The sequence below is a fragment of the Triticum dicoccoides genome, chromosome 4B, assembly GCF_002162155.2.
Source record: "Triticum dicoccoides isolate Atlit2015 ecotype Zavitan chromosome 4B, WEW_v2.0, whole genome shotgun sequence".
Lineage (NCBI taxonomy): Eukaryota > Viridiplantae > Streptophyta > Magnoliopsida > Poales > Poaceae > Triticum > Triticum dicoccoides.
In genome coordinates, this window is record NC_041387.1 from 637531896 (window position 1) to 637541688 (window position 9793).

General features: G+C 46.2%; 1 long non-coding RNA gene across 1 annotated transcript; it reads right to left on the reverse strand.

Moving 5' to 3' along the window:
• Positions 1-4494: 4494 nt before the first annotated feature.
• Positions 4495-7251, reverse strand: LOC119294123. The gene is made up of 3 exons (XR_005143345.1): positions 6419-7251; positions 4903-5796; positions 4495-4820 (listed from the first exon to the last, which is right to left on the reverse strand). It is a non-coding gene; the product is annotated as an uncharacterized LOC119294123 (long non-coding RNA).
• Positions 7252-9793: the final 2542 nt, after the last annotated feature.

The window sequence follows — 9793 nt, forward strand, 5'->3', positions numbered from 1 at the left end:
GGTACGTATTGCTTTGCGTGCTCTCCGACTCCGAAAGAACGTACGGCCGGGGCCGACGACTGACAGTAGCGAGCGGCTAGCTAAGCTAGGTAGCTCGCGTCGCGGGCATAGGCAGGCCATGCATGCATGCAACCATTGATGATGTCCATCCTCGCGACGGGCCGTGTTTGGATAGTTAGTTTGAGTTATTTACTTATTTTAGGCTCAACTAACCCAAAAATATTCAAATAGAAGGATTAATTTCGGTTAGATGCATCTAACCCATCCAAAAAAAACAACCCACCTAAGAGGTGCTTATTTGGGTTAGTTCTCCTCGGGACCATTGAAAAGACATTTTTTTTCTTCCGCTCTCCCAGTAGCAGATCTCTCCCCACTTCCTCGAAACTTCTCGTCCTCTCCCTTCTTCTCCCACCGCCCGTGAAGGCGCCTCGCCGTATCCGCGCCCCCGTCCGCCGCCAGTAAGCAGCCCCGCCCTATCCTCCCGTTCCAACCACCTCGTCTCCCAGCGGCCCGTCCGCCCGCCGGTAAGCAGTCGTGGCTCCTTGCGAGGCCCGTCCCCGTCGGCCTCGGCCAGTGAGGTTCCTTGCGTAGGGATGGCGGATTCGGCCGGCAGGCTGCGCGATAAGCGAGCGCGGCTCCTTGCCGGGCGCGTTCCCGTGTGCGGCTAGCGCGGCTCTCGGCTAGGGCTCCACCTAAAGTAGCCAAATCATTGAGAAATAGCATTTATTGTCAATCTAACCCTGTCATCCAAACACCACTTTAATTAGAGTTAGTTCAGAGTTAGTTCAGGGTTAGAATCTAACTCTAACCTCTAACCGAGTTAGAGTATCCAAACAGGGCCGGTTAGCTGCGTTGGCATTGCGTCCGAGATGACCGAGACATGACGGCGCGCGACACGCATCCACCCGGCCACCGACACGCGCGTGGTTGGACGATTCGATTGGGTGGCGCCGTACGTTGCTAGTGCCCTGCTAGCCCCTCCACCCCGTGGCCTCACGGAGCAACGGCCTCGTCGTCGCCCTCCCCGTGCCCTTGTAGCCGGAGCGAATCGTGTGACATTCCCGCGGCGGTTGGCGTACGCCACGCTGGTGGTGGACGAGGTGGGGATCCGGGGCGGGTGGACCGCGCCCGCCCGCCGCGCTTGGCCTATCAGCACGCCGTCGACCTGAGAAATCCGGTGGCGCTGGCCGTCAGACTCAGACCGCACTCCGCCACCAAGCAGTGGCATTGACCCCCTCGTGACCACCGGACCGCACCCACCCACGCCGTGTGCGAGGGAGGGGACGAGCCTGCCCTAGCCTAGGCATGGGCACCCAGCGTAGCGTAACCAACCTACCATAGCTAGCTACTCCTTCCGTTCTAAATTACTTGTCGCTGAAATGGATGTATCTAGAACTAAAATACATCTAGATATATTCACATGTGCGACAAGTAGATGGTACCTCGCCCAGCCAAACGGATCGATCGGCCATGCGCCGGGGTGGGCCTTCTCGAACGTGAACAGGTCATCTTGCCGGTCTTGGTCCGACGACCACCGAGCCATCAGCCATATGGACGGACGGATATCGTCAAACAGGTCGGCTGAGGCCTGAGATGCATCAGTCAACCGTCGAGACTCAAGATGCACGGATTCTTAGTTGAATCGGCGAGTGCAAGATAATACATGTATTCCATGCTACTTATTTCTTTTATTAGACAGAACTCACATTTTTGTCAAATTTATATAAGTATAAAATACCGGCAAGTTGGTTAAACGTGCATGCATCGTGTGTATGCATGCAGTATGATAAGTTTAAGCTATGAACTAAACGACCCTTGCAATACCCCTGAGCAAACGACGGTAACCGGCCTAATTTTCTGCCTTTTCTATGGGGCAATTTCTTTTTCTAGAACCGAGTTAACGTTAGAGAACACTTCAGTTCAACCGGTTCAATCTTGGAACTCAGCAAAGGATGGTAACTACCCTACATGTCTTTCATCGTGTTTGATGGATCCACCAAAGCCATCTTTTATAGTGGGGAGTAACTTAGACTAGTGTAGTCTAAGTTACTACCTTCATAATGCAAAGTAACATAATAGTAGTATCATGGATGGCTTCATTTATTAACTTGTAGACTCATCTTGTCTGGGAAAGCGCTATGTTACAGTAACATATTATGTTACCACCTCTCATTAACTACTTGCCACGTAAGCAAAATTTTCTTGAAATGCACTATGTTACTACCTAAGTTACTCCCACCATGACTAGCCTTAACACCACTAAATACGGTTGACGCCAAGCCGTGAAAACCGCGGTTTAGTTCTCGTCGTAACTCGATGGTCCCTAGTTTTCATGGATAAACCAACTCTAAATAACATTAAGAATTTTCATGGATAAACCAACTCTAAATAATATTAAGAATAATAATAATAATAAGAAGAATTCATCATCATCATCATCATCATCATCATAATAATAATAATAATAATAATAATAATAATAATAATAATAATAATAATAATAATAATAATACATGTGTCATGTAATTAGTACCACAAGTTTAAGCTAGGAACCGAGCAACCCCTAAATGGTAAAGCCAGCTTCTTCTCCATGTTTCTCGGCTGTTTCGGGGGTACAATGATGCTTGTGTTTTATAACTAATGGATTTCTGATGATTTCCTATATAAAACGTTACCTGTATAAGAAACGTTCAAACGGTCATCCTTATTTTAGGAAGTTGCTTGCTCAATTATGATGAACAAATGATGACAACTAGCCCGCCTTTTCTGTGGAGCCGTTTTTCTAGGACCCTTACTTAATTCTATAAAACTCTTCAGTTTAATGGTTAAAACCAGGGTTCAAATACGGAAATCAACAAAGGCTGTTAACTAGCCCACATTTCTCTTCCGTGTTTGATGGACATGCAAAAACCATTTTAATATCGTTAATACGTCTAATGGACGCTTTAGTTCAACCCATGAAAACCGCGGTTCAGTTCTCGCGGTAATCCGGTGGTTCGATTCTACCGATCTACTTTTTGCCAGTTTTCGCATGTCCACCGAAACCGTCACGGCATACCCTCAACTACAATCCAAATTCCAAAGTATGACACGCCTTAACTACTCGAAAGCTTAATCTGTAATGCAAAGCATTTGAGACGATAATAGGATCGCCACTACTTATTTGACACTTCATTACATGAGCAGACAAACATTTTCAATATCCAAATATGCAACAGCAGAAGTAGCACTGCTGTAGTGGTACAAAACTGGTAAAAAAATGTCAAGATGATCACTCAATCGGTACCACTAGTGAAGTACTAGTAGTAGTGGCTATCAGTCAGCGCCTTTGAGCGAGCATAGCTTTCTTTTTTTCGAAACGGAAGCAAAAGATGTGCCTCGTTCATTAAATAAGAGAGAAGAGTTTTAGAGTGTTAAAAATGACCCACATGCCCGGCATGGCAACTACTCGCGCACAAGAATACATCCCAGTTTTTTAGCTCCCGCGAGAACCCAAAGCTTGACGTCGTTGATGATAGCACGCAGAAAGACTGGAGGCGGCGCGCTCTTGCGTCGGAAGACCCGAGCATTACGCTCGTTCCAGATTGTCCAAGAGACAAGCATTGTAAGCGAGGCCAAGACTCGTCGGTTTGGGTTTTGCAAGCAGGTTCGCTTGTCCCACCATTCTAAAACGGATCCATCCAAGTGCCAAGAGGAGGTGTCCATATGCACTAGACCAAATTAAAGGATGACCGAGTTTCATAGCCTTATGGTGTATCGCCAACACGTTTGCAAAGCGGGCAGAGTCCACAGTTTTCCAACCGCGCCGCTCCAATCTGTCGGTTGTCCAAATCCAGTCTTGGATAGCCAACCAAGCAAAAAACTTAATCTTAGGAGGGGCCAGGCCTTCCAGATCCTAGTCTTTCATGGCCTAAACGTCATCACCCGGCCAAATTTGATTGCCCTGCCCACACAACCCGATGCCATGCGACTGTTGTTTCCTGACACTAGTAAGTGTGCACGTGCAACGCACGCATTATCATGTGAAAAATTATCATCATTCGTTCTAGAAATAATGAACCAAAATATAGTGTGCTAAGTGCTAACACAAGAGAGGCGATATAGACGTTTAACAATGTTGTGATACAAAAAAAGTCACTTGGACTAAAAATGAGTGAACATATTTGTCATCAATCATGAGTAAACCGGCAATCTTCGAGGAAACTTTCAAAGAAGTATATCACGATTTTCTATTTTTCTTGACCAAATCCTTTTTGAATCCTTGCCAACAATGACTGACAAGTGGTATAGACATATTAACTTACTGTGATTAACAAGTCATGTGAATATAAATTATACATTGGTATTATTAATTTTTTTAAAAAATAGAAGGCATAACCATGAAGAAATCGATGCACAACAATAAATATTTTTAAAGGACACCACCAGTTCACACACATAAATGATATACATGTTTAGAAACAAAACAAAAATGAACATGAGTATACTGAGTAATCATGCACACAGGCATGGCAGAGAGAGTACAAATGATCCCTTCATCTCTAAAGAAAAGGGGGAATGTCCCAATCGGTTCTGGAAACATAGTCATGGGGTACAAATGTTGAACCTACTGGCAAAAGTTGTGCCTGTCTGCTGAGCGCATCATTCATTATATTCAACTCCGTTCTCTTAGAACAAATCTAGAAGGATGGAAACATAAACCAACTCATAACAAAATAAGCTCATTGCCTCTCAACGCTATTCGTCTGGATGTTCTTTTTCAACGTTATCTGAAGAAATATATTCTGCACACAGCAATGGGCTCTCTGAAGAAATGTATTCTGCACAATAGATTAAAGTTTCAGCACAATAGCTCAAAAAAGATGGACATTAACAACAAGCAAGCGGGCTGAATGGAGAAACCATGTAATTCAAGTGTGCTCCCAGTTTGCCAATGTATACTGCACTGAAGAACCTGCAACACCTACACCAACGATCATGTATGGAAGATATGCTTGAGTAATGATCCAAGAGCAGCAGCATTGGGGGCAGCAGAGCCACCAAGAAGCAACGTTGTTGGCTTAAATTTCCTTCTCATTGGATCACCAAAGACTATTATTTTTAATTTTGAAGGCTCATGCTCGGTGCAGAATTTTGCATGGAATTCCTTATTACTTAAGAAATGAATATCCCATGGAAATTTAAGCTTAATCAGTGCAAGCAAGAAATGGCTCAGCTCACTCAGTTTCGTAATCACATGGTTTTGCCCTGGTTGGAGCTAAATTAGTTCTAATGGTATATAAACCTATCTTGTCCACCCAACCAACGAAACAAAATCATGGCTTTTAAAAGCTGGATGGGGATCTCCCATCCAACTTCATCCAAGCAATCAAATGCTACATAAAGATATGGTAGTCGTTCAGCGAACTTGCATTAAAAGTGCCATGGTTTTCCCTGTAAAGACCTTGGATCAATAGATGGCATATGAAATACTGGATTATAATAAGTTTAGAAAAAAACCAAGCTTGATTTCTCGGCACTGGTAAGAAAGCACTCAAGGTGTTTATTTTTATTTTTAGAGAATGGCTGAAAGACTCGGATAGTGTTGGAAACTGATATAAATTCAAGCAGTATTGCTTATATTAAAGTATCTTGTTTATAACCGTGCTTAGCTTTGAGTTGAGTAAGGATGTTTATGCTTGTAAGTTTCAGGAAGAGAACTTATCTTCAGTGAACATAGATCCATGGTATTTACCATATCTCACTACTCGCATCCATCCTTTGTTAAAAGATTGCCTGCACTTGAAAACTTGAAGCCTGCATGGGAAAAGTTTCATACAAGGGGACAAGTTCAGTTGCTAATATATAGAAATGAAATTAGTAATTCATGCTTCAAGTCGTGAGTCCCAATCAAAAAAGATTGAAGATGACGGTCTTTCCAAGAAAAAAGAATCATTGCACCAGCGCGAAAATTGTAAAATTCACCAGAAAAAGAGCATCAAGCAAACAACAAATTAGATCTAAACGTATTTTGATTAATACAATGGAGTTTGAGTAACATTAACATATCATGCAGTACTTAAATGTTTGGAATTACAGTTAAATAAATAAAAAACCGTTCCACTTATAAACAAGGTGAAAATGTGCAGAAATTTGCCTTTCGGAAGGCTAACATTTTTTATGTTGGCTGCAGGTGGCAGGTGCTGATGCAAATGATTTCCTACATAATTTTTTTTAAGGTTCTAGGCTTCCAGCAATGTACAAATTAGGAAAATGAACTCGTGGGTACCAACACTTTTGGATACAGTGCCATAGACTGAATAGATGATGGAAACAGAATCAGATAGTCGTGGAGAAACAAACAGCTATAATGGAAACAGAATCCGATAGATGATGGAAACCATTAGGTGAATATTGCCAAGTTCGATAGTTCAATTACCAGCTAATATCCCAGAACTTGATGGTTGTACCATGTGCGCTTGACAATTTGTGGATCCTGAGGAAGGAAAAGAAACATAATTAATAGCAGGCAGTGAACTACATAGGAATAAATCAGATATGTTTGCAATTAGTCAGTATCATTACTGAACCAACCTGGGAAAAAACACAATTTGTGGAATACTTACAGAAGCAAGGTACAGGACCGGTGCCTGGTCTAAGTAATCGCACAGTGAATAACTCAGATTGTTTCGATGTATCAGGATCATTCTCTAGCGATCTAGATTAAACTTTCGGATGAAAACTCAATGGTGTCACTCATCAGATTTACTGACGTACAATGTGACTAAGAATCTGAAGACTCCAGTTAGCAACTTGACAAGCAATTAGATTAAGATAATACTCAAGCTGCTCAAACAAAAAATGTCAGGCAGTGTACAGATCGTTGCTGAATCAACCACTGCCGCAGTATGGGGACAGCGCAGTGATGAATGCCTCGTGCCCGCCCACCGAGATCCCCTCTATGCCAGAACCCTCCGCCTCCAATGCCCTTGCGCTGCTCCTGCGCACGCTGGCGGCAGTACTGCTTCTCGACGGTGAGCGCCCGGTCGAGCACCGAGAGCAGCCCGCTCCCCGCGCCCCACCGGCCCCGGAGACGATTAAGGCATCCGCCTACTTGGAGGCGAGAGACTGGAAAAGTGAGGCCATGCCGGGGGGCGGGGAGAGAAAGTGGCGGTGGGTGAGGTGTAGCGCAGCGAGGGAGAAGAGAGAGATGGTGGTCGCCCTTTCCGCCCTCTGCCGCGCGCTTGTCGTGTGGGATGGAAGAAGAGGGAGAAGAGGGAAACATGGGAGAGATGGCCTGTGTCGAGTGGGGCAGCGGCAGAAAACCTACGGCGACGGGGTCGTGAGGAGAGGTGTGCGGGTGAGGGGAGAGAGCAGTTATTTTAGGATAATTCCATTGTTTCCGGGGATCATGGGAGGGAGATCCGGACTAATTGCGTTCCGCAGATCAGGGTGGGCCGCGTGAATCGAGGCTTGAGGGATGCCGAGCGTAGACGATTGACAGACAACAGCGTCTGTTTGTGGCAGAACATTTGATCTGAGCCGTTGATCCAAGTGGCAGACTATTCGCATGATATGGATAGTAGGATGTGTTTTAGTTAATTTGATCGGAGGGTCCTGGTTATTCTGTGTGCAATTTGTTGTGTGGCTTTAGAGGGAGTTATGTTTGCTCTTTTAATAGTAGTATAGATATAGATATAGATGACAAGTCATTATTCTAGAATCATCCTGACCGAACATCATCACCATTTCCCATCTTATAACGACGTTGTGTGGCTGGAAACAAAACAGAAGCAAGTCGCTTCAGATCAGATCTCACAGTGGGCACGCAAGAACTCTATCCTCCGATGCTATTCCTTGAATCAGCTGCCATTTGCATTTCTTTGGATCTTGTACTATCAGCATAGATTAAATAGCTATCTCAATTAAAAAAACAAGACACCACACCTCTTGTCCTAGCGACACGGGCGGAAGATCCAAACCGCGCCGCCGGCTATCCTCCTCGTCGCTCTCCCTCCCCTCGCTGACGCCGGAGGACACCGCCGAGCTAAACTCGCGCGGCGGACGGTGGCGGCGGGCCCTTGTTCTCGCCTGGCGGTGGCAGATCTCAGTGGGGATGCTCGGCCCACCTCGGCTACACTACGCGGTAGTTCCCGCGACTGCGCGCAGCGGCGCTCATCTCCGGCGATTCGAAGGGGTTGGCGCCTCTTTCTTCTCCGCGGTGCAGCGTCTGGCTTGCGGACCTGACCTTTGACCGGGGCTCCTCTTCGGCGGCCAGGGTGGGGTGACAGCTCCCCTTCTACCATGAAGGTGCTCTTCTCCGCGCGGATCTGCACCAGGCCGGCTTCTAGAGGCTTCCTCGGCAGTCCTGTGGCGGTGGCTCGCCGATCTGGGCGGCTGTGGCCAGATTGATGGGTTGGCGGGTCTGGCCCTGTTAGAACAAGTCTGAGGCTACCGTCGATCTACAAAGGATCAAGCAATCACACAAGGCATGACACCGAGATTTGTTAACGAGGTTCACCGATATGGCTACATCCCCGGGGCGTGACTACGGGCGCTCCTTCCCATGACACGGCTACAATACCGCACATTGGCCGCTCGGACGCCGGCACATGCCGCCGGCACATGTGCCGGTGCCCCCGCGTGCATGTGCTATTATGTTGGCATAGGTTACATCGTGTGTCTACCTCCGCTATATATGAGAGGCCTATGATACAAGTGTCCTACTTGGACACAATTCCATACCCTGACTACATACGGTCCAAAATCAAGTCCAACTGTAACCTACCTTGTACAATAATATTCTACACAATTCTAACAAACTCCACCTTGACGAATATTCTCCATCACCGTGGATTCATCCATGCGTTGACCTCCATGTACATTGAACTTGAGATATGCCATGAGCATCGCTGCTACTCCCAGACTCCATGTGACTCCATCTGCATCTGTAGTTCCTTCTCGTCTTCCTCACAGTCAACACTCGAGCAAAATTAAGTTCCTCATTACTCTACTATGTGCTCCCAACTTTTGGACAATCCGTTCAACGCCATCACACACCGATAACTATCTGCGTGAAAATGAACAACTCGCATATTGGACGCCACATATAAGAGTTACCTGAACTTAACATCCTTGCTCTTTCTTGACCGTCTATCTGAAACTTTAAGGAATTTCACCGTCTCGCTCTGTGTCACCCTGAGTCAAATTCGCAGTTGTCTCATCCTTCTTCCGGTTAGTCTCTGGCACGTCCCACAGCCATAGCACTCCGCCTTCTTCTGTATTTTTCATCCGCACTTTGCCATGTGCACTAAACACCACAGAATATACACCCATGTACTCTCTCTCATCTTTTGATAATTCCAGACTCTCCGCCACTTTCCCAGATTTTCCATGGTCAACTCCTGTCCATCTTCCGGCACCGATAGACCCAGTCACCAACTTGAATCCGGTACTCGTCAACACTGCTTCAGTACCCCCTGCACAATTTGTCTGACCACATGTCTGACTACCATTGCCTTGGCCTGTCGTTGTGACCCGTGCTTACCGCACGCCTCAACGCTATCACCGCGTCGAGCCTCTACTGTCCTGGTCGAGTCTCCCGGGTAGCTAGCCCACACTGCCTCAACCCCCACTGCAGAGAACCATTGATCATCACCGATCGATGTCGAGTATCACGTCTCCATCAGACCACTGGTACCCAGTCTGAACCACGTATCTCTCGCCTTCCTGCTGAAATAGGCTACGATTCTCCAGATCCTTACGTCGTAGACCCTCCATCAGCACAGAGTGAAGTCGTCCATTAGACTCCAAC